The 21,030-nt window shown below is 37.4% G+C and overlaps 1 long non-coding RNA gene across 16 annotated transcripts in view; it reads left to right on the top strand.

Annotated features, from left to right (window-relative positions):
• Positions 1-21,030, top strand: part of LOC135279282 (uncharacterized) — a 126,688-nt gene that overhangs the window by 48,054 nt on the left and 57,604 nt on the right. For 6 of the 16 annotated variants that reach the window (XR_010346569.1, XR_010346568.1, XR_010346567.1 and 3 more), the window contains 4 exons: positions 5,438-5,540; positions 5,735-5,860; positions 7,636-7,806; positions 8,127-8,184. This is a non-coding gene — a long non-coding RNA (uncharacterized LOC135279282). The remainder of the gene's footprint in view (positions 1-5,437; positions 5,541-5,734; positions 5,861-7,635; positions 7,807-8,126; positions 8,185-21,030) is intronic. The other 10 variants (XR_010346574.1, XR_010346570.1, XR_010346571.1 and 7 more) reach the window with 4 other exon arrangements.

Here is a 21,030-nt window from a genome sequence, read left to right as displayed (position 1 = left end):
TCTACTGCTCTAGCCAATATGTTGCTGTGAAAACTCTTGGTGAGTACTTATCCAGAATTATTGAAGGACTCGACCTTCCTCTGTGAAGTATTAGCAACATTAGCGAGTTCTTTTTTAATAGTGTTTTTGTTATCTCTGCCCTTGTAAGTTGCTTCTTCCAAATGTTATAGCTTATTAGTTTATATGTTATTTCCATTGCAATTATAGCCAGAACAGGAAAGGTTTTTTACCTTTTTAGCACATTGTCACCATGCATCATTTTTAGATCCTCATTTCTCCTTATTAGAGGTTCTTTAAGCCCTCAGCTCTCACTGGATATCAAAGCATGCTTATGATATAAAGTAGCTAAAGTTTATGGAAGGATGTTGTTGCATTGGTGATGGTCTGTGGTGGTTTATTGGGGTTTTTCTGTGTGTGATCTCTTAGGTTAGCTAAGTGTAATATAAATGTACATAAATATCAGACATCTGGTACAGCCTCTGCTGGAATGACCCATGGCTGTGCCAGACCATGAGAGATCTCTGCCTGGTACCCCTCACCTCCAGTATGGTGCCAGCCTCTTCTGGAATTTTCTTCTCCTGGTGTAGATTAGACAGGGTAGGATGGAATGTGTGAGATGAGCAGCCTTGCTTCTCTGAGGAGAACTTGGGGATCTTTAAAAAAACCCCAAACCATTAGAAGATACAGTGAACATTTTTGATGGGGCCCTGAGAAGATTATCCTAAAGAAAACAGTGTGATTTTCCTCATTTATTTCAATTTTTATTTTGCTTATGTTCTGCTTGGTTGCTGTGTGGCCTCTGTGTGTACTACCCAAGCATGACATAATCACAATAATTGAAATAATTGAAATAAGGTCAGCTGGCCAGAGGATAAATCAGTCTATGCAAAGCATTGATAAGAACCTGGGCCCTACAAGTGCTCATGTGGCTTCAGTGTTCTTGGAGCTGATGTGGCATCATTTCTTTTAGTCTGGGAGAAGGACTGGATTTTTAAAATGGATTTTTATAATTTTTATGAATTTATGGATTTTTATGGATTAAAATTGTAAACTCAAACATTAGGAGAGACTGGTCAGACTGTGTGGCTTCAGAGCCCTCTAGAGCAATCTGTGATACCAAATTATCATTCTATACTATTAAATCATATTTCATTTTTTAAAAATATTATAGTAGTGATTTAGTTACATTTTAGGGCATTTAAAATGTTTTGAAAAAAATGTTATAAAATTTAAATATTAAAATAATTATAGTAAAAGCTGATGACTGCTACTCTGAACCAGTTCTGTCTGATTTCCCTTAAAAAAAGTGTCTATAGGCCAGACTATACCTTTTCTAACATTGTCAGTGGATTTCCTGGTAGATAATTAAAAGCAAAATGTGGCCATTTGATTCCCCAAACAGCAATAAAAATACTCTGAAGAGTATGTATTTGGGGTATGAATAGTTGATTTTTCCTTTAAATGGGTTTTACAAGGCTATTGTTAGTAGTGCCATTTCCTTTTCCACTGCATCCTTGAGAGTGGGTGTTTGCAGATGCACTGTTACGAGAGCCACTCATTGTAATATCCTTTCTGAGCAAAGGCAGGCAGCCTGTGCTAATTGCTTTACAGAGATACTCTGCAATGTAATATAAAATGTCACTTCAGCCCTGTTCATAAAGACCTGAGTTTCCAAATGTTCCGTGCATTACAATAAGTTTTGGGTTGGGCTAAATTGCACTATTGATTTTTTTGTAATTAGGTTTTAATGAATTGTATTCACTGAAGTTTACATTCGTTGAGGGACTTCAAAGATTGGATTGTGATCATTTAATTCACTTTATTTTTTAATTATTTTTGTGTGTGTGTATCTAACAGTAGACACCTCCTGGAAATATTTTCTAGATATTAGTATTTTGTGTTAGCTTCTTTAAAGTCCAGCATCTGCCTTTGTCCAGTAAAATATGAATAAAATGTGTAAGATTATAGGAATTTGGTTTGTCCAAGAGCTGGTGAAGTATTCCACATCTTAGAAATGTTTTCTTACTGTTTGCTCCCCTGCATCTTTTGGATTACACTGGTTGACTGAAACTGGTCAATAAGGGTTTTGTTGGACTTTTGTTCTTTTATGGTAGCTTCTGTTTGGATTAATCTTTATCACCGAGCACTGAAAAGCTGTTTTTCCTTGTTAATGCTTAATCAAATAGCGTGGCAGCAGATATTGTGTTGATTTAGTAACACATATTGTGTTCCAGCAGATTTTCTTATGCTCTTTTATTAAATTATGTGCTTCTGTAAGAAAAACACATGTTCTATACCAGCCCCAAAATGCTGATTTAATGATGCTTTTGCAGCTTTGTTTATTCTTGAAGGGTCAGGGTCTCTGCTGTAATTTAGTATTTATGATCCATTTCACCCTCCTAAAGGAAAACCACTTAAAAAATAGTTTAAAACTCTCTAAACAATAAGAGATTAGGAAATTAGTGATTTTGTACCTATGTGTGAGAGTTTCCTTTCTCTTCCCTGTGCTAATTCACAGCATTTCCCCCATGCTGGAAATGGATAATTTTTGCTGAGTGTCGTCATGGCTCAGGAGGGTGAGGCTGGATGGGTCAGGGATCCCGGCAGGGCAGGGCAGGGCAGTGCCACCTCTGCTCTGGGCAGCCCCTGCTCGTGGCTGGGCTGCTCAGAACCTCGCTGCCACTGTCCTTCTCTCTCTGGATGGGACCACAGCTCACCCCAAACTCAGGTTATCCCGTTCCTCCAGCCACAGCAGCTCCCTCTGCCCATGAAATAACATTTCTCAGCCGTCCCTGTGTCCTGTTTGCCTGCTCCAAGCCACGGTGCTGCTCTCAGTGTGCCCAGCCCAGGAGAGCCTGGCAGGGCTAGGGATGAACAAAGCTAAAGCATCCTAGAGGGAAGTGACATATACAGCTAAGTCAAGCTTTTGGATTGGAATTTTGGGATGTAAAATTGATTGCAATACACAGAAATTGATGCACAAGTGGCTGGATAGAGGAACCTTCATGATTTGTTTGATGTTGACCTACTGTGTGGCACTGAGTAAATAACTCACGAAATCTTGTTGTGCTTTTATTCTTCCTATATACCTTTATTCTACACTTTATATTAAATCTGCAGTATTTCAATATTTCACAACAAAAAAGAAAATGTTTCTTAAAAGAAAAAACCAATATTCCAGGTTATGTTCCTTCTGTGTGATTTGCATTTGCTTATGTAAGAATAAGTCAAATTAGACTCAAAACCATTCATAATTCTAGGTTTCTGAATTTTGCAATTTAATTTCAATAAACATGTTAATCTAAAGGATTTTTATATTTCAAACTAACTATTATACATACCTTTAGTTTCTTTTTAGACTAAGCCATCACCCTGGTGAATTTTCTGCTCTCCTTAGCTGGGAATCTATTATGTCTTCCACAACTGTTTGGGCATAAGAGCCTGAATTAGGCAATTAAAAAAGACACAGAGCTTTTACAACTGTGCCTAAATAGTAATTCTAAATTTCTACATGGCCATTTCCAGATAGAAATATGCACTTTGCATGTGTGACTGTGCAGATTAAAGCCAACAATTTAAGCTTATGGTGTGAGCGCACCTGCATGTAAGCCTTTATTTTAAAATTTGGTCATGCACAACTTTGCTTTTTAATTAGGTTTTCTTTTTTTTATTATTTGAGAAAAATTTGCGTATGCATACATTTGCATGTTTTATGTCTATTTTTAGAAAGTGTGATTGTAAATTGAATTTACAGAATGGTAGGGTACAGTTTGGATCTATCCAAGTATGTAACCTATGTAAATAAAAACAAGGATAAGTGTCCCAAAGTGAACCTCAGGTCTGGCTAAAATGTGGAAAATTTCTTTGCCCTTTGGCTGAGGATGAAAAGAAATTTCAGATCTCAAGAATATGTTCTTTGTGCTTCCTCATGGTTTCCTCTGGAATACCTTTTCTTTAAATTGCAGCTAATCTTGTTATAACTACTGGAATGTTTAATGCTGATGTTAATTTCCTCTCTGACTATGAAATAGTTTGCCAGTAATATTGGTTGCAATAATGGCATGAGGCACTTGTACAAAATAGTGATAGACTTTTTATTTGTTGAGATATTAGCAGCTGTTTACAAGGAGTGCTGGTAGCAGTGATTTTGTTCTTTAGAGCATTTTAGTACAATGTTAGTAAGGGTATTTATGAGTCTCTGGGGCAGGACATGGAGAGAAGAGGAAATATTTGGAGACAAAAGCAAATATTTTGAGATGAGCAGCTTCCTTCTCTGTTCCTCTTTGAAATATATCTTTATTTTTTAATAAATTTTCTTTACTAATTCCTTTCCCTGTGACAGTCTCCTTCAGTTTAAATCCATGCAGTCTTGCAGGACAATACCAATTAGCTAAAGTAAAGTGAATGGGCAATTTAGAGAAAAAAAATACAGATAAGCAACTCCTTCTGCTCAGTTGCTGAATGAATTTCCAGACAGGCTAACCTTGAGTATATAACTTTTAACTTCCTGAAAACTATAGAAGTCTGGTGTCTTCCAATGAAGTGAAACATGTCAGAAAGAAATTGAAAGAAGGATGGAAGTGACAGGAAAACAGTGTAACAACAAAAAATAGTATGAAGAAAACCATATTTTTCCAGCAAATGAAATCTAGAAATCATAGAATTAAAAAAGTTCTAAATAAACAAAATCTACTTGCATCATAACCTGGTCTGTTCCTCTGTCGATACAGAAAAGTTCTTTACAGCACATTTCCAAGAGTTTTATCCTTTTAAAAATACCCTAAATTGAGAGCATTTCAAAAGGATGCTTAGAAGACTATTACATGGTCAGATACATCTAATTATCAGTATTTCCTTTCCAAATCCAGCCTTTGCTCTGTTGCATCCTATTATTCCTACCCCTTGAGCCACATTAAATAGGTTTTTCTCCCTTCCTTGGGATGATTTGGCTTAAGACACTTAAGGATACCTTTCACTGATCCTTTTGCCTTGCTAAGAAGAGAAGAAACTGCTCCAATGAAATACAACATTTTTAATTGCTGGATATACTTTTCCTACACTGCACTGCCATACTTTTGAATGGTATGTGGCATTAAAGTATGCACTGTTTTTCTCCTTAATTCTTGAGTTAAAGTGGGTTTTTTAAATTTGATCTTTTCAATTAACTTGTGTTACAATGGTTGGATCAGGCTGGGGATTTTCCAAATGTAAAAGTTGGCCTGCTTTGTAGGTTAAATATCCTCTTAACTGCTTTGTTACTTCTGCTTGATCTGGGGTCTCCAGGGCACCAGGTCCACCTCATTGCCAAGCAGCAGATACTAAAATGGTTTTCTGTGAGTTTGCTGCAGTTATTTACAGCTGCACACACTGCTCTGTTGAGGATATAATTATTCCCTACCATCAGTGATTTTTCTTTTACTTTTGTTCTACCTTCTAGTTATCAATGTTGCTATTTGTCTTGGAACTGCAGTTTTCCATGAAAAGCCTGGTTTAGGCATGATAAGTGACCAAAACCATACTACATTACCAGCATTCTTGAGGTAAGAATTGAGTTGCTTTTATCTTTGACACTTGTCTGCTTGTGTGTTTGTACTCCATGGTGAATTGTCCTTGAAGCCTTCTCCTGTCTGAGGACAAGTTCTGCAACTGAAGACAAAAAGCTTCTGCATCACACACATGTGCAGGGATTACTTGTCATGTGTGAATCAAGGGAATTTCAAAATGTCCTTTGCAGGCTGCCCAGAGATCTTGTGGAGTCTCCTGCCCTGGAGATATTCAAAAGCCAACCAGACACAGCCCTGACTAACGCGCTCTACAGCACTCTGCCCAAGCAGGGAGCTTGGACCAGAGCACTCCAGTGGTATTTTCCAACCTCACACATTTTATGATTCTCTCCTTCAGTAAGAAGGAATAAATTTCCTTTTTGCTGCTACTGTTATTAATATTATTATTTTTATCATAATAATTGCCTACTTTTAGAGAATAATTTCACATAGTGTTTAGAAAATATAGTCTGAGGGATTTGTATAAATATTATTGGCATTATATCTACAAGCATAAAGGAATTTAGTAATTACTGCCCCAGCATGGTTTATATTTAATATATTAATTATATTTGCATACATCAGGTATATACATGGAGACCTCAAAGTCATCTCTGTCAGATTCCATGAATCTGTGAGTCAGGTAAACATCTGCAGCCAGTACAAAAAGGGTGCTTAGTCAGGCAATTTATCAGGACCAGGATAAAACTGCTTCTCACAACCCTTCCCTGCTAATTGAGCCAGGACATAAAACAGCATCTGCAAATGTTTGCCTCTAGATCCCAAACCAAGGAATCATTGTCAGGCTGTTTGCAGAGTATACCTCAAATGTGATATGTTGGATAAAGCAGTAGAGCAGACAATTGAATACAACTTTCTTAAATACTAGAGGTAAATCTGATTAAAGTCCATATTAAATGTCATTGTTAAATCCAGCTATATCCTCAGTAAAATATATATGGCTCTTGCAGAAAACAGTGTTATCCTGGTAGTAAAAATCAGTGTCTGTCCAAGGTTGTCTGCCAAAGACTTCTCTTTTGACATTGATTGGTTTTTGTCTTGATAAAATTAATGGTGATTGTTAATTATTTTCATAATCATTACTGTAACCAGAGCTAAAGTTCTGTGAAGATAAGGAAGTTTGTAAAAGTAAATATGATTTCAGATGATGCACACCTGCACCTAAGCACATTCCCCATTTTTAAATTGTTCTCGATCTCCTTGTGTTCCAGCCACTCTTTGCTGTTTGCCAGTTACCTCCCTGGGCAGGGCCACACAGCATTAGGAACCTGCTCCAGAGTTGCAAGAGGCCACAGAGATCTGAGCAGGCAAAACACACTGTACAGTGGCTTTTTCATTTTAACCAAAAGTTGACATACTCCAACTCTAAAAACTGAACATTTGTTAGGATGAAAGTTTTGCCTAAGTAAATTACATTTCTGCTAACAAACATGTTCTAGAAGCTGCATGTTAACTGTAGGAAAAATTGGTGCAGGCAAATAATTTGAACACTTTATTGGGTGAAAGTTGCTCATATTTTGCTGGATCCTTAGACAAACTAATGTGAACTGCTTGTATAGGCTTGCTGGGCTTCATCCACTAGACACAAGGACAGTGATCTCTAGACAGTATATTCATAACATAATTAAAACATCCATTTCAGGGATCCCCCAGCAAGTCTCAACAGGCAATATCATTATCACTTCAACTAAGTTTGCTACTTAATAAGTTTTATGTGATGAGCTCATGGTCATGTCTAATTGGCTGTACATCTAAGCATTTCACATGAAAATGGGCTTGAACTTATTCATAGAATGTAATTGTGACAAATATTAAATCTGATGGTAATCAAGCAGTAAACTAAAGAGGAGGGTTTAAAGACATTTTTAGATACAGAATGCAGATGATGGAGAAAGCATCTGTTTTTGCAAGTCATATTCCTTATATGTGAATATGACTGCTGTAGCTATTTTCTATTCTAATGAGGTTTCTGAATTACAAAATATATCTGTTTGTCCTGTTTCATTGATCAGCAGAGATGGTCAGCATCCTTCCTCTCATCTTCTCATCATCTATCTCTTCTATTTTATAGACTACATTTCTAGTACTTCCTTGCTTCTCTATAAGAGGTCAAAAGAGAAATTCAAATGAGTCTGGAGAGAAGTAGTCAAGTCATCTAGTTTATCTTCTTTACATTGACTTTTGTTCATCACTTGAGTTGTTGCTTCATAATTAGGCACGGAGAACATCATCCCGGAGTAAGGTACTGACCTTCAATTTTAATGAAGTATTATGGGAGTCTTAGTCTTAAACACTTCATTTGCCATTGTTATGATGAACAAACAAACTAGGGCAATAAATGGTTCATCTGGATCAGCATTTTAGGAAGTTTCTTTTTGAGAAAGAAAATTCTTTTTGAATTTTAAAAAGCGGTATTTACAGCAAAATAAAATTCTTTTTTTGAGGTACAAAAATATCTCTGGAAAAAACCAGAATTTCTCAGAACATTTCAAAAGTAATATTGATCATGTCTAATCAATAGATATTATTTCTTAAACTGAAAACACTTCTATCTCATTCCAGCTAGATGGGGCTCTACAGGAACTACTGGAGCTGTTTGTGTTTTCTTTCCAAAAAACCAGTTAAGTATCAAATGGTATTAATTGATCTTACTTCTGAAGGTAACATTTTCTTCTCCTGTTTCCCATAGTATCTGCAAAGGGAAAAGCGCTGCCAGTATTAATGAAGGGAAGCCAGCTGATGTAATCCTTTGGGATTTCAGCAAAGCTTTCAGTACTCTCTCTTGCAGTGTCAAGTATGCCACATTCAGTGGGACAAGCACATGGGGTGAGCCCCTGGCACATGGGGCTCAAGGGGTGAGCCCCTGGCACAAAGGCTGTGCTGAACGGGGCCGTGGGCCCAGCACTGCCAGCCAGGCCAGGCAGGGCATTGTCCCACCCTGCTCAGAGCTGGGGTGGCCTCACTTTGAGGGCTGGGACAGCTTTGGGGCACCATGGAGGACAGACACTGAGCCACTAGAGAGTGTCCAAAGGAGGCCACAACAGAGGAAAGACATTGAGCCATTAGAGAGTGTCCAGAGGAGGGTACAAGGAAAGACACTGAGCCTCTAGAGAGTGTCCTGAGGGGGCCACAGTAGAGGACAGACATTGAGCCATTAGAGAGTGTTCAAAGAGGGCCACAAGGAAAGACATTGGGCCATTAGAGAGTGTCCAAAAGGGGCCACATTAGAGCAAAGACATTGGGCCATTAGAGAGTGTCCAGAGGGGGCCATGAGGATGGTGAAGGGCCTTGAGGAGAAGCCATATGAGGAGCAGCTGAGGTCACTTGGTCTGTCCAGCCGGGAGCAGAGGAGACTGAGGGGAGACCTCAGTGCAGGTACAGCTTCCTGGAGAGGGGAGCAGGAGGGGCAGGCACTGGTCTCTGCTCCGTGTGACAGTGACAGGAGCTGAGGGAATGGCATGAAACTGTCTCAGGGAGGTTCAGGTTGGATATCAGGAAAAGGTTCCTCACCAGAGGGTGGCTGGGCACTGGAACAGGCAACCCAGGGTAGTGGGCACAGCACCAGCCTGACAGCTCAGGAAGAGTTTGCACAGCACTGTCAGGCACAGGGGGGATTGCTAGGCTGTCCTGTGAGGGAACAAGAGTTGAACTTCAAAGATCTTTGTGGGTCTCTTCCAACTTGGGATAGTCTATTAATATCTATATATTCTGTGATATTCTATGACTAAATACAGGATGTCTTAGTTATATAGACTGAAATTTACATTTTGTGCTTATATTTTCTGTGAAATCTAAAAAGTGAGAAATTTAGAGAAATCTAAATCTAATGAATGTCTTTTGTGTGTGTGTAAAAAAATCTGTACCTTCCTTCTTCTGACTTTGTGATGTTGTTTATTTTATATTGCTGCTTAGAAAAGCTCTGTTTTAAATTTCTAAAATTCACTCAAAGAGAAAAAATGTAAGTCCAGACCTTCACTGAAATCAGTGTATGTGACCTTTGGCTTTACCTGAACCGTTACTTACCTGAAGATTTACCTTTAAGATGCCTTGGTTTACTGTATCTCACATAAAGATGATATTGTATGTCAGAGAAATTGCCCTCTATAAATGCCCATTTCATTCCATTGCCTGTAAAGTGATTTCAGGCAACTGCCTAGCTACAGATGTCTGTGCAGATTCAGACACTTAGCAGACAAGTGGAAATGCCCCTTTTATGCTATCCATCCCACGTTTATCTCTTGACTTCAAGGACTGAGCTCTAATCTTTTATCCTCAATTAATGCAGGAATGAAAACATGATTTTAATTTGCTTTCCACTTCTATTTTAAGAAAGGAAACAATGGTTTTGAGGGAAATCTGGAGTTGGTTTATGTTAGTGCTCAATTACACATAATTTAGTTGAGGGTAAATATTAGGATTTCAGACTTCAGCACAAGAATAATAGATTTTTCTTTCTTTAAGGAAAATAGCCTATTTGTTTTACTGCCAAGCATTGACTCTTTCAGTATGTTCGAGCCTAGAAGGCTGAAAACAACGACACAGATGTGATTCACATAGGGCTCAGCAGCATGGTGCTTCAGTGTTCTGGCTTGTTGGAAAGCTTCCAGGGGATTTAGGAAAAGAGCATACTGAAGAAATACAAACTGTTATTTTGCCAATTAGTTGGAAAGATGTGCTTTTTCAGCATGATTCAAATTTGCTTTGTTAATTTTTATTTGCTTTCATCAAAATTTCCCCATGCAGAACAAAATATTTACTCACAGACCTGTTATCTGTATGCTTGTTATAGTTAAAATGGTTAGGTATCAATCCAAAGAATTTTAGAATACCCTGTTTATTAAGGGGCTTATGTGTCTCCTAGGTGATTGTAGGAACAAAGTGGCAGTATACTGCATCACAACAAGGTAAATCCATTGCCACTTTAGAAATGTAGCTGTTGGAGCCTAGTTTGTGTTTTGTACAGGGAGTTTATTTGACTATTTTACACCTGTAAATACTAATCACAAGACTAATAGGTTCTTTGTAATAGGTTCTTTTTTGGAACATGATTACTGTCACATAGGCTTTGTGGGGTGGTGAAAGGGACTATAGGAAAATACTCTTCAGTGATGCTGCTCTCCTTGCCTGGTGTCCCTAAGAGCTGGTGTCACCAAAACACAAACCAATGTGGAGGCATTTTTAAAAAGTGTAGCTAAGTCATCTTGGTTTATGTAAGATTAAGACACATTAAAGTTTTCTCAATCTTTAGATGAATCTATTACAGACACAAACATTTTCAAATATAGAAATCAGGAATGGTTTTACAGGGAGGACCTTCCAGGCTGTTCACATAGTAATAAAATATGATACAAAGCAACACGGTGTCAATAAATCTACAGGATAAAGGTCAGGTTTACATCCATGGACAGAGCCAGCAAATACATTTGTTCCTGCAATGTCTGTGTTTTAAATGCCACCCTCTGATGAACCTGCTGCAGAAATACACTTCTGGGTTTGATGAGATGTCAGTTTTGTTCAGTGCTGATCAAATAGGATGAATGAAAGTGAAACAAGAGAAAAATATTACTTCTGTCATTTATTTTTTATGCATTACAGGAAGTGGGTCAGTCAGTGAGATTTCTCTTAAACAAATAGCAATCACTGCACAATATCACCCATTGATCTATTTCACAGCAGGCAATGGCCTTTTTGTCAGAAAGGACACACAATTCAAATACCACAGAAGACGAAGAAATGCCCATGACAGATTTAAAAAGTGTCTTCCCCTCCTTTTACTTGCCAGGCCATTCTCCACAAATCAATCTTGGCTGTAGAGGCAGGGCATTGCAAAAACACTTCTACATCTAGAGGGAAGGCAGATATTCTAGAAAAAAAAAAAGGTGTCATGTAAATATTGTCTAAGGTAAAGGAAATCACCGTTTAGCAAAAAATGATTTGTTTTCTATGATACATACATTAAAAAAAAAAAAGGACCCGAGCAAATTGCAATTGCATGAGTCATTTTGTGTAACTGTAGCAATTTGAAGAGCCAATACTTAGGATGAGTGGTGTGTCTTATCATTAATTCTTCTTCAGAAAATTTTGTCAAATGTGAGAGTCTAGACATCCCATAGGACTGTAAATATTTGTTTTAAAAAAAATTGTGGATAGACAGTTCTGAAAACGGGACACTTCCCTTCACACTTAATTTTCTTGTGAAATGATTTTAAATCATTTAAGTGCAATATCCAGCTTTGAGTGATTCCAAGCAACTTTCATGTATCTGAAATGAGGCAACTAAATCCAATATCACCATCTAAATAAATAAATGACTTGAGTTCCTAAGAATTTATAACCTGCATGGAGGTAAATGCTATTTCCAGTTTATTAACCGTGTGTCAGCACAGCTGAAAGGCAAGACAAGATATTCTCTAATAGTATTATATAGTCAAATGTGGAAGGTCTCCTTTATAGGAGTTATTTATTCAAATAACTGAATTATTTCACTTTGCTTGACAAGTTGCTTTGGTTGACCATAAAATTCATAGATTATATCTTCTTCTGAAGGTGTGTATTTTAATGCCATTGCACTCACAAGCAGAATTGCTTTGATTTAATTCTAAGGACTTTTGTCTGTTGGTTTGGTATAATATTTATGGGGGGCAAATAATAAAACCTGTAACACATAATGACTGTCTGAAATCACATTCCTCTACTAACGAACAAAATGTGTATGAAATACTGAGAGTTTTTCACATCCAACTGAAATATGGGTTTACAGATAGCCCACAATCTTCACTTTATCATTTTTCTTTTTAGAAGAAAAAATAACCCTCACTTTTCTCTTCAAAGAGGGGAGGAGGATAACAGCACTAAAGAAAGAAAGAGAGTTATAGAAACAAGTTAAAAGGAGGAGGAAGAAACCTACATCTATGTGGCTGATTTCTTCCTGCTCTGTCCACTTGTTGGAGTATATATAGATATTTAACTATTTACCATTCAGTATAAAAAGCCTGCAGACCTTAACCATGGTAACCATTCAATCACTTTCTATTTAATATATTATTTATTCATATGCCTTATTCTTGCAATTTCCAGCAAGGCAATTAAAAGCATATGTTCCTGTCTTCTATTGTATAAGGTTTTTAGGAAGAAATAATTAAGCTATAATACATTTTATATTCTCAATAGTTCTGCAGCTTTTCAGAATATTTTTAAAACTTGAAGCAGCCATAACAAGAGAAAATCTGAGAATGACTCTCGTGGCAAATCTTGACTCCATGAGAATGACTTCTTTTACTCTTTCTCTCCACTGTATTTTAAGAACATAGCATTTTTATTATATCTTAATAAAAATTAAATAACATTGATATTTGAGGATTCTTGCTGTGCTTTCCATTATGACCCTTTATATACCACCAGATAGCATCTTTACCTAAGTGATATGCTGTTATGAAATGGAATTGTTAATGAGTATAAATTCAGAACATTTTAGGGCAATGGTACAAGACAGGCATTACTATACACAGTTGCATTAAATAACGAGATAACACAAAAGTAAAACAAACCCAAGAATCTTTTAAAGACTGGCTGGCGATCCCTGAGGTCCATACCAGGTACTCTAATGTGAAATCCTCCCTGAGGGAGGAGGAGAGCTGCACTTCCCTAAGTCCCTGTTTTTATCCCTCAGATCTGTGAGATTGTTGCTCTCCCCAAAGCACCTCCCTCACCATCATTGTCATATATAATTGACTTTTTAACAGTGAGGGGGAGCAGAGAGGGTGTGGTAAGGAACTGTGTATATCCACCCAGTGAGACTTTTGGCTGTGTCCTCTTTTACCTGTGCAGGGAAAGTGGCTGGGAGTGTTGCAGTGACAGTGAACTCAGTGGCTGTCTTTGGGACACAGTAATAGTTTTGAATATTTTGAAGACAGCCAACATTTGACAAGTATGCAGTGGGCAATCTATGGATTTTTTCTTGCAGTGGCAAATAGTTTAACTCACCTTTGCTGACTAAGCAGTTGTTTTTATATATGGTTTCCAGTAGTACCTTATAAATGACTTTAATTTACAGTTCATTACATGTCTATGCCTCTAAATCCCCATGCAATAATTTGTATCCTTTCCCTTGATAGTTTAATTGTTTGTAATTTTTTTTATGGTAACTTCTTGATAATCCAATCCAACAACTTCTTTCCATTGCTTTTGAATAATAAATCTTTAGGCATTTTTTATTCAAATTATCATAGGTACTTATTTTATAACTGCTTTTAATGTGGGCAACACAAACAGTATAATTCTTACACTTCCTTGGGGAAAAAAAATGCACCACAGAAGAAATGTATTTCTTTACATTAATACAAAACACAACATCTAATTAGATTTGCTAGTGCATCTGACAAATGATCTGCATATACTATAAATGGGGCACATATATCACAACTGCTTGCACTTTAGTTGGAGCTTTACAGTGCCTTACGACTGTATAAACATCAGTGTAAAAAAGGCTTTAGTTACAAATAATGGAGCTTCATCTTACTCAGGTCTTTAGTGGGTTTTTAGTATTCAAACTCTGCAAAATAATCCCTGGGCCTTTAGATTAATGAGAGAATATTTGTGTAAAGGAAACTCTGTGGAAAAGCCCAAAAGGAGCATATCTAAGGGAAAGGTTAGAAAAGGGTTACAAACCCTATGATGGCCATGTTTTGTGAAGAAACTTTCTCTTCACAATGTCATTGCAGTAAAGCATTTCACATAATGGGTATAGGACTTCAGATATGTTTATAATGTAATAAAATATATTTGAAGGGTAAGTCAATCCTGCCGATTTGTTAAATGGATTTTTTTTTACATCTCATTTTCCACACCTGACTCTAATGTCATTTCCTATCACATCAAAGATGAAAAAGTACATGTAATAGTTGCTTTGCTCTCACTACTCGATGAAAAGGTTTTTTTAAAAATTAGAATATTCACTAACACCTACTAAATGCTTTCTAGCTGTTATTGTGATAGGGAATTTTTGAAAAAACTGCTTTGTTTGAAAAAGAATTATAAAAATTCTGTATGTGTGTGTCCAAATGCAGGCCAGCTTTGTTACAGTCTTTTAAGCCTAGTGAAATGAATCTACTGGTCTGAACAGTTGCTAAATACCAGATATATTAAGCGCATGCCACATCTTAAATCTTCTATTAAAATCTTCACAAAGCTATAAAATGGAATTAATGAAACAAATTAATGGGCATAATTCAGTCCATTAAATTTGCCCTTTTACCCTGTGTAAATAGAAGTTTGCCAATTTTTATGGCAGTAGTTTCTAGACCCTTATGGGTGGCTGTAACATCTTTGTAATAGTTGACATTTTATCTATTCAACTGTTTTACTCTTTCTTTTATTGCTGTAGTGACTTTTTCCCATGTCCAAACTATCACTGGAATATGAAATTTCTTTCTGAATTAGCTTACCATCTTCAAAGCTTGTAATTCTGAGTGCAGAAAGTTCTTCCTTTTTCAGTGCAAGCAGAAATGGAGCAGAAGTTTATGGGTGCTTCTGTAAGTAAGGTCATCAGCACACTGAAGTTCAGAGCATGTGAGCAGACATCCTAATAAACATGGAAGGCTTAAATGAGGCAGACTGTTTTTGTAAGATGTTCATAGTCCCTTAGAGGCAGGTTTTGTTCCATTTTTTTCCCTCCCAAAGCAAAGCCTGGCATCCAGAAATTTGTTTAAGGCCTTTCAGTTCTCTAAATACTTGGCATTTTTCCATGTTTAGATTCAGATTTTAGGATATGAAAAATGGAGACCTATAATTACCAATAAGTGGCAACTTTTGTGACCTTGGATTTTGTATATTGCAGATAGTAAAAAATTCAAAAGTAATTATGGGAAAAATTGATTCATCATTTATAGTCCCTACATGCCCAGTCATCATAAATAATTAGGGAGAGGAAAGACAAATATGCAGAAGGTCAATTAAAACATCACAGTGTCAGTTAGAATAAAATATGATCATAAAGAATTCTATTAAAAATAAATTTTAGGATAGAAGTGTTTCCTAAATTTCTGGTAATATAGTTTCCTGATTTTTCACCTCTATTCTTTTGGTGTCCCAGGTCTTAGGTGACATTTCCTTATGTACTGTTTAATTTGTTCTTACTTAAAAAACTGTCCTGATTCTGTATAAATGGACATAAGTCATGGGTGATAATTGAGAATTGACAAGTTGGACATTTTACCAGCCATCTACCCTCACTTTGTGTTTTGGGTGGCTTTACTCATTATCCTTCAGAAAGGATCACAGGATCTTACTGGCTGTAATCACAGTCATGGAAATACTCATTGAGACAGTTTTCCCACATTCCTACTGTTTTTGCATTCCTCACATAAACACAGATGCGCCTGGGCATGTATGCCTGCAGGATTGGTTCTGGCTGACATGTAATAAACAGGGGAAAATTTCTGTTCAGGTAGGATTTCTCTTTTCTCTAGTGATGTCACATCACTTTAAACTAGGTTAGTGACCCTGGGAATAGGAAAGGAAAGTTCAGTTTGTGTCTGTTTTCTCTTCTGAGTCTACTGAAAGTGCTCTCCTAGCAATATGGGTATTCTCTCTGGTCAGTTCATCAGAAGCAGCTGAGTCAGATATCATAAAATAACTAACCCACATGCACTTGCTAAAAGCTCAAGCACATCATACTCATTGTTTAATTTCTTTAATAGCTACAGGTTTATTGTAGCAATAAAATATGCTGTAGCTGTAGCATGTCAATTCAAAACCACTGTTCCTTCTTTTTAAAGAGGCTGTTCAGAGATTATCAAAGTACCACTCAAGAAAGTAGATGACTCTGTGTTAGTGAAAAGAGAGAGTTTTCATCTAGAGCTGCAGAATTTATCCTGGAGAAATCTGTGGTGCAGAGATCTGAATGTATGTATCTACATTTTAATTAAAAGTTAAGAAGTTGGAGTCCTGAGATGTCACTGAGTTACTGCTGGAACAGATACAGCTGATGTCAATAGTCATTTTCAAACTCTGCTGAAGCTGAAGGAGGGTGAGAGATCAGTGTTAAGTGAGAAGTTACTGATGTACCCTCATGGGCATAGCTGAGAATGTTTGTGCTGAAGGAATGGAGCACAAAAGAAAATGGTTCTCAGACAAAGTGTTTATGATTAGTGAGGACAGAAATGGAGCCCAAAGAAAATGTTTAATAAAAAAATTTGAAAGTGGTCATACAAAATCAAGAGAGTGAGTCAGAATAGAAGATGGCAGAGAGAATAATCACTCAGGAGAGATGTCTGGGAAAGAATCTTATTGATGGGAGATTTTATGCTGCCAACTAAGGTTATTAAATCAGAAACCAGAGAAATCCTGAGAGAAGAGAAACATGTGATTGATGTGAGTAAAAATATTTTGAAGAAAATAGAACATTGTTGAATAATATTGATTGTGCAGGGGAAATAAACCATATCCATGAGAAGGTGAAGTAACATCTCCCACTGAAAGGGTCAAAAATACATATTTCACAAGTGAATGATATGCTAAAAGAACTTAAAATTGATGAGGATACAGGGAAGAAAACTGGACAGTGACCTTCCAGTTGGATGAGACTGACAGTTCAAAGGAAAGGTGGCTGGAGGGGTGTAGGAACTACCCAATAATTTCTGTAGTGTTGCATGTCAGCTTGTTAAAAACTGGCAAGGATTTAAAAGAAAACAGTCAACAGAGAGGGTAAGGCATGAAGGCCTCATAAATGGAATTTATAACTGAGAATTTGAGTGACTCGCTTGCTGCTCTTAAAGATACTTATTGTGGTGAGAAAGATGGAATATGAATATATAAAGAAGGTGTTGATGATGAAACTAATACCAGAAGAAGAGGTTAATTATTTTAGTAGTTTAATTATCACAATCAGAAGCCATTATTGGATTTTCAGGAGTAATGCTTGACTGATTTGTCTAATAGATGAGTGGTACTTTGAAAAATATTTTAAGATTAAAATTCTCAGAATGATTTGGTTTTTTTTAACATTAATAATCTAGCTATAACATATTTTTTCTCTTTCACTAGTGCTTGAGTAATTTCTCCTTTAAATCCTCTGTTAGCCCTGACCAAACACCCCTTTAATCTCATTTCTTGCCCTAAATGTCACTTCATATTTTCACTCTTTTTTTCCCACCACTGCACAACTCTGTACCTTCTTTGTACCCACATACTGCCTGCTAAATCTGCGACATTTTCATTTCATGCAGCACTTGATCTTCCCAGCCCACTGCCGCTCCCGTGGGACTCACTGGGCAGCACCACCGAGAAATGGGAATGGAAGGTGAAGGTGCCAGGGTGCAGCTCTGCTTTGAGGGATGTGCTCTGCTCCTGCACGGGTGAGCTTCTCTTAAGGGCTCCCTTACAGGAAAGTCTGATAGGTTGAAAGGCAGTGGTCCCCAGGGGTTTGTTGTGTGCCAATTCTTCAGTGCTGCACTAAGATTTGGGCACCATTTCAGTGCTGAGATGGTGACCTAGAGAAGACCACAGCCAGCCCACATGGCAATGCTTGTCTGTCTGGTACCTTCCTCATATCTGTTTCTTAAAGTTATGTGCCATGCTTCTGCTCAAAATGCAGAGTTTTCCACAGCATGTCTGGCCAGCAAATGCTTGTTTTTTTGAGATTTTCCAAGGCCTGCATTTTGAGCTGTGCTGTGCAATCAGCTGAACATCTGTTCCCCAGCTGAAGCTCTTTGTGTGGGGCTGTGCAAGAGGGAGCAGGCAGGGCTGGGGCAGAGCTCCTTCCAGGTGAGGGGACGACAGTGCCTGATCTCAGGTCTTGTCCAGGAGCCACGTCCTGGGTGGGAGGTGCAGAGCAGCTCCCTGTGCTCTCTCAGCTCTCACTGTTGTGTAGGCTCACGTCTGCCCTGAGTGTGCTCAGGAGCCCTCCCTGTTCTGGCAGCCCTGACACGCAGGTGGCCCTTTCCTTGTGCTGCATGCTGCAATGGAGACCCTGCAGTTGTGCAAGCAGAGCAGTGGAATGGCCAGGACAGCCCTGTCTGAGCCTCCAGCTGGCCCTGGACAGCCAGTGCCCCATAATGGGGGAGCAAGGATGGCTCTCCATGCTTTACTCTGATCCTTTTTACTTGAAAGAATTTTAAAATTTCTTGTTTCTTCTCCATCTAATTTTCCCAGTTGCTCATATATCACATTTGATGACCTTTTGAATTTATTCTGTGATTACAGTTCCTTTCCATTGAAATACACTCTACTCCTTTCATAGGTTATTCCTTATTTTATGAAAAATACTAACAATATATATTTTCCATTTTTATTAAATTCAGTTTACTAATCATAATAATCACTAGAAACACAGGGACCTCAAAGAAAATGACAAAAGGCAGCAAAATGAGAATCTATGCTATGAATCTGTCTGCTGCTATAACCTAGGAGATATTACACAAGCACCAAGAAGCTTCAGCCATTTTTAAACCTGGACTTTACAAAGCCTTTTTTGCTAAAGTTTGGAAGTTTTAGGAAATGTTGTTGCTGTAATATTTTTTGTTTATTGATTTGTTGGGTTTTTGACAGTAGAACTGAAATATCAAGGATATTTTCCTACAAGATTTCAGTCCCAGTCTTAAAAATTGAGTATTTTATAATTTATCTTATAAATTTAATTGTCATCCTATCCTCTCTCTTTAGACACATTTTACCTGACTTCCACTAATAACTCACATTCCCTTCTACTTCTTTGCAGAGGATCTGCATAAAAATTTGTCTTAACCAGACTCTGAAGCCCTGGGCCCATAAATACTGAGAACTTTTTAGAAGGCTAATTCCTTCATTTTTCCCATGTCATAATTGCTTTGCTCATTAAGAGATTTCTGCATTAAATTTATATTTGTATTTTTTACATCTTATATTTGAAAACATGAATATATAATGTCTCCCTGGAACTCTGCACCATTATGATGAAAGATAGAAGTGGAGTCTAAGACAGACATGTTTAATTAGTGAGAAAACTTGACATTTTCAGTGCTTAGACTAGACAGGGAAAAAGCCAAGAGCAAAGAAGTGGTTTGGGGTGATTTTTTTTTTTAGATTGCTGACAGAAAATAATTGTTTTAACACGAATTAAAATGAAACTTTTCAACTTTTGTAGTGTATCAAAGGCCATTAGAGTTAAGGTTCAATGCTTATTCACAAATCCAAATATTCCAATTCCTACCTAAGTGGGAGGAAATACTTTATCATTTTTGAGTGATAACCACTCAAATTCTGTAAGTGGCAATTGAAGAACTATGTCTTCATTAATAAAAATATCACTTGGCACATCATGAGGGTGGGTGGTCAAGTTTTGGGTTCAACTGCTGAGGTCATTTTTTCTCAACTGGCAATGGAATTTTCAATCTTTGGAAGTCAGTTGTTCTTTGATGAGGAATGAGTGATTCAGTAGAAAGAAGCAGGAATAGTTCAATTTCATACAGCCTTCTAATTCAGGGTTAGAAGATGAAACAGCAGAACCTACAGAATCTGAGAGCTAGGGCCCTTAGGATTTAGCTAGGGCCAACTTTCTCATCTGTGAAGTTGTGTTTTTCATTATATCTGACATTTTTTGAGGGTGAGTTTTGTTACAGATTATTAGCCTATGGCACTGGGCTGGGAAGATGAGACTTCACTGAGATACAGAACCCATAAAAAAAGAGTGAACAATTGAAATTACAGGGTTATTGTTATCTTGTTGTCAAGGTAGCTTGAGGTTGGTTTTGCACTGAGAGGAATTCAGCTTGCTTTTATGTGTGATACTAGGAAATGAATTCAGTGCCCAGTATGCCCCAACACTAATTATAAAACTTTCTAAAAACAAAGAATAAACCCAAACAAACTCTTTCCAGCTTTCTTTCACTGTTTAACTCTTCTCATGCATCTCTGAAACCACTGTATTGATTTACACAATTGAGGGCTTTAAATGTGATTGATTACCTGTATCCTCTTCTGTCCTGGGTTATGCATATTCATGGAAGGAACAGAAAAGATAACTTTGCATCACAGCTCTACCTCAGGGAAGTTGTTTAGGATGTTTAGGAGTAAATCCTGGATTCATTGCCATTAGCTTAGAAGGGAATAAGCCCATGTCAGCAAGGAACTAATAACTTTCTGGGTAGCTGCTGTGCAGCTAATCAGGTAAGAAACATATCACAGTCATCAAATATTACCAGCTTATTAAATAAAGGGAAGAAAGCAAATTTCTAGGAGAATTTAAGGAGAACCTTCTGAGGTGCCTGGAGACATCTTTGTTCAACCTTCCTTGGTACGTGCAGGGGATTAAGCCCATGAGCAGATGCTCCCTGGAGAAACTCTACAGAAATTATCAAAATTGGCCAACAATGTTTGGAAAAAAATTAGGATGTAGTCTAACTTCTATATGTTCAAGGTACTGTGTTTAGGCAGGATGACAAGATGGGAGCAAATGGCTGGGAAGAAGTTTGCATTTTTAAAAGATCTGTCA

The sequence above is a fragment of the Passer domesticus genome, chromosome 12 (genome assembly GCF_036417665.1).
Source record: "Passer domesticus isolate bPasDom1 chromosome 12, bPasDom1.hap1, whole genome shotgun sequence".
NCBI classification, from domain to species: Eukaryota; Metazoa; Chordata; class Aves; order Passeriformes; family Passeridae; genus Passer; species Passer domesticus.
The sequence above is the reverse complement of the archived record's forward strand: the minus strand, read 5'-3'. Positions and strand labels throughout refer to the sequence as shown.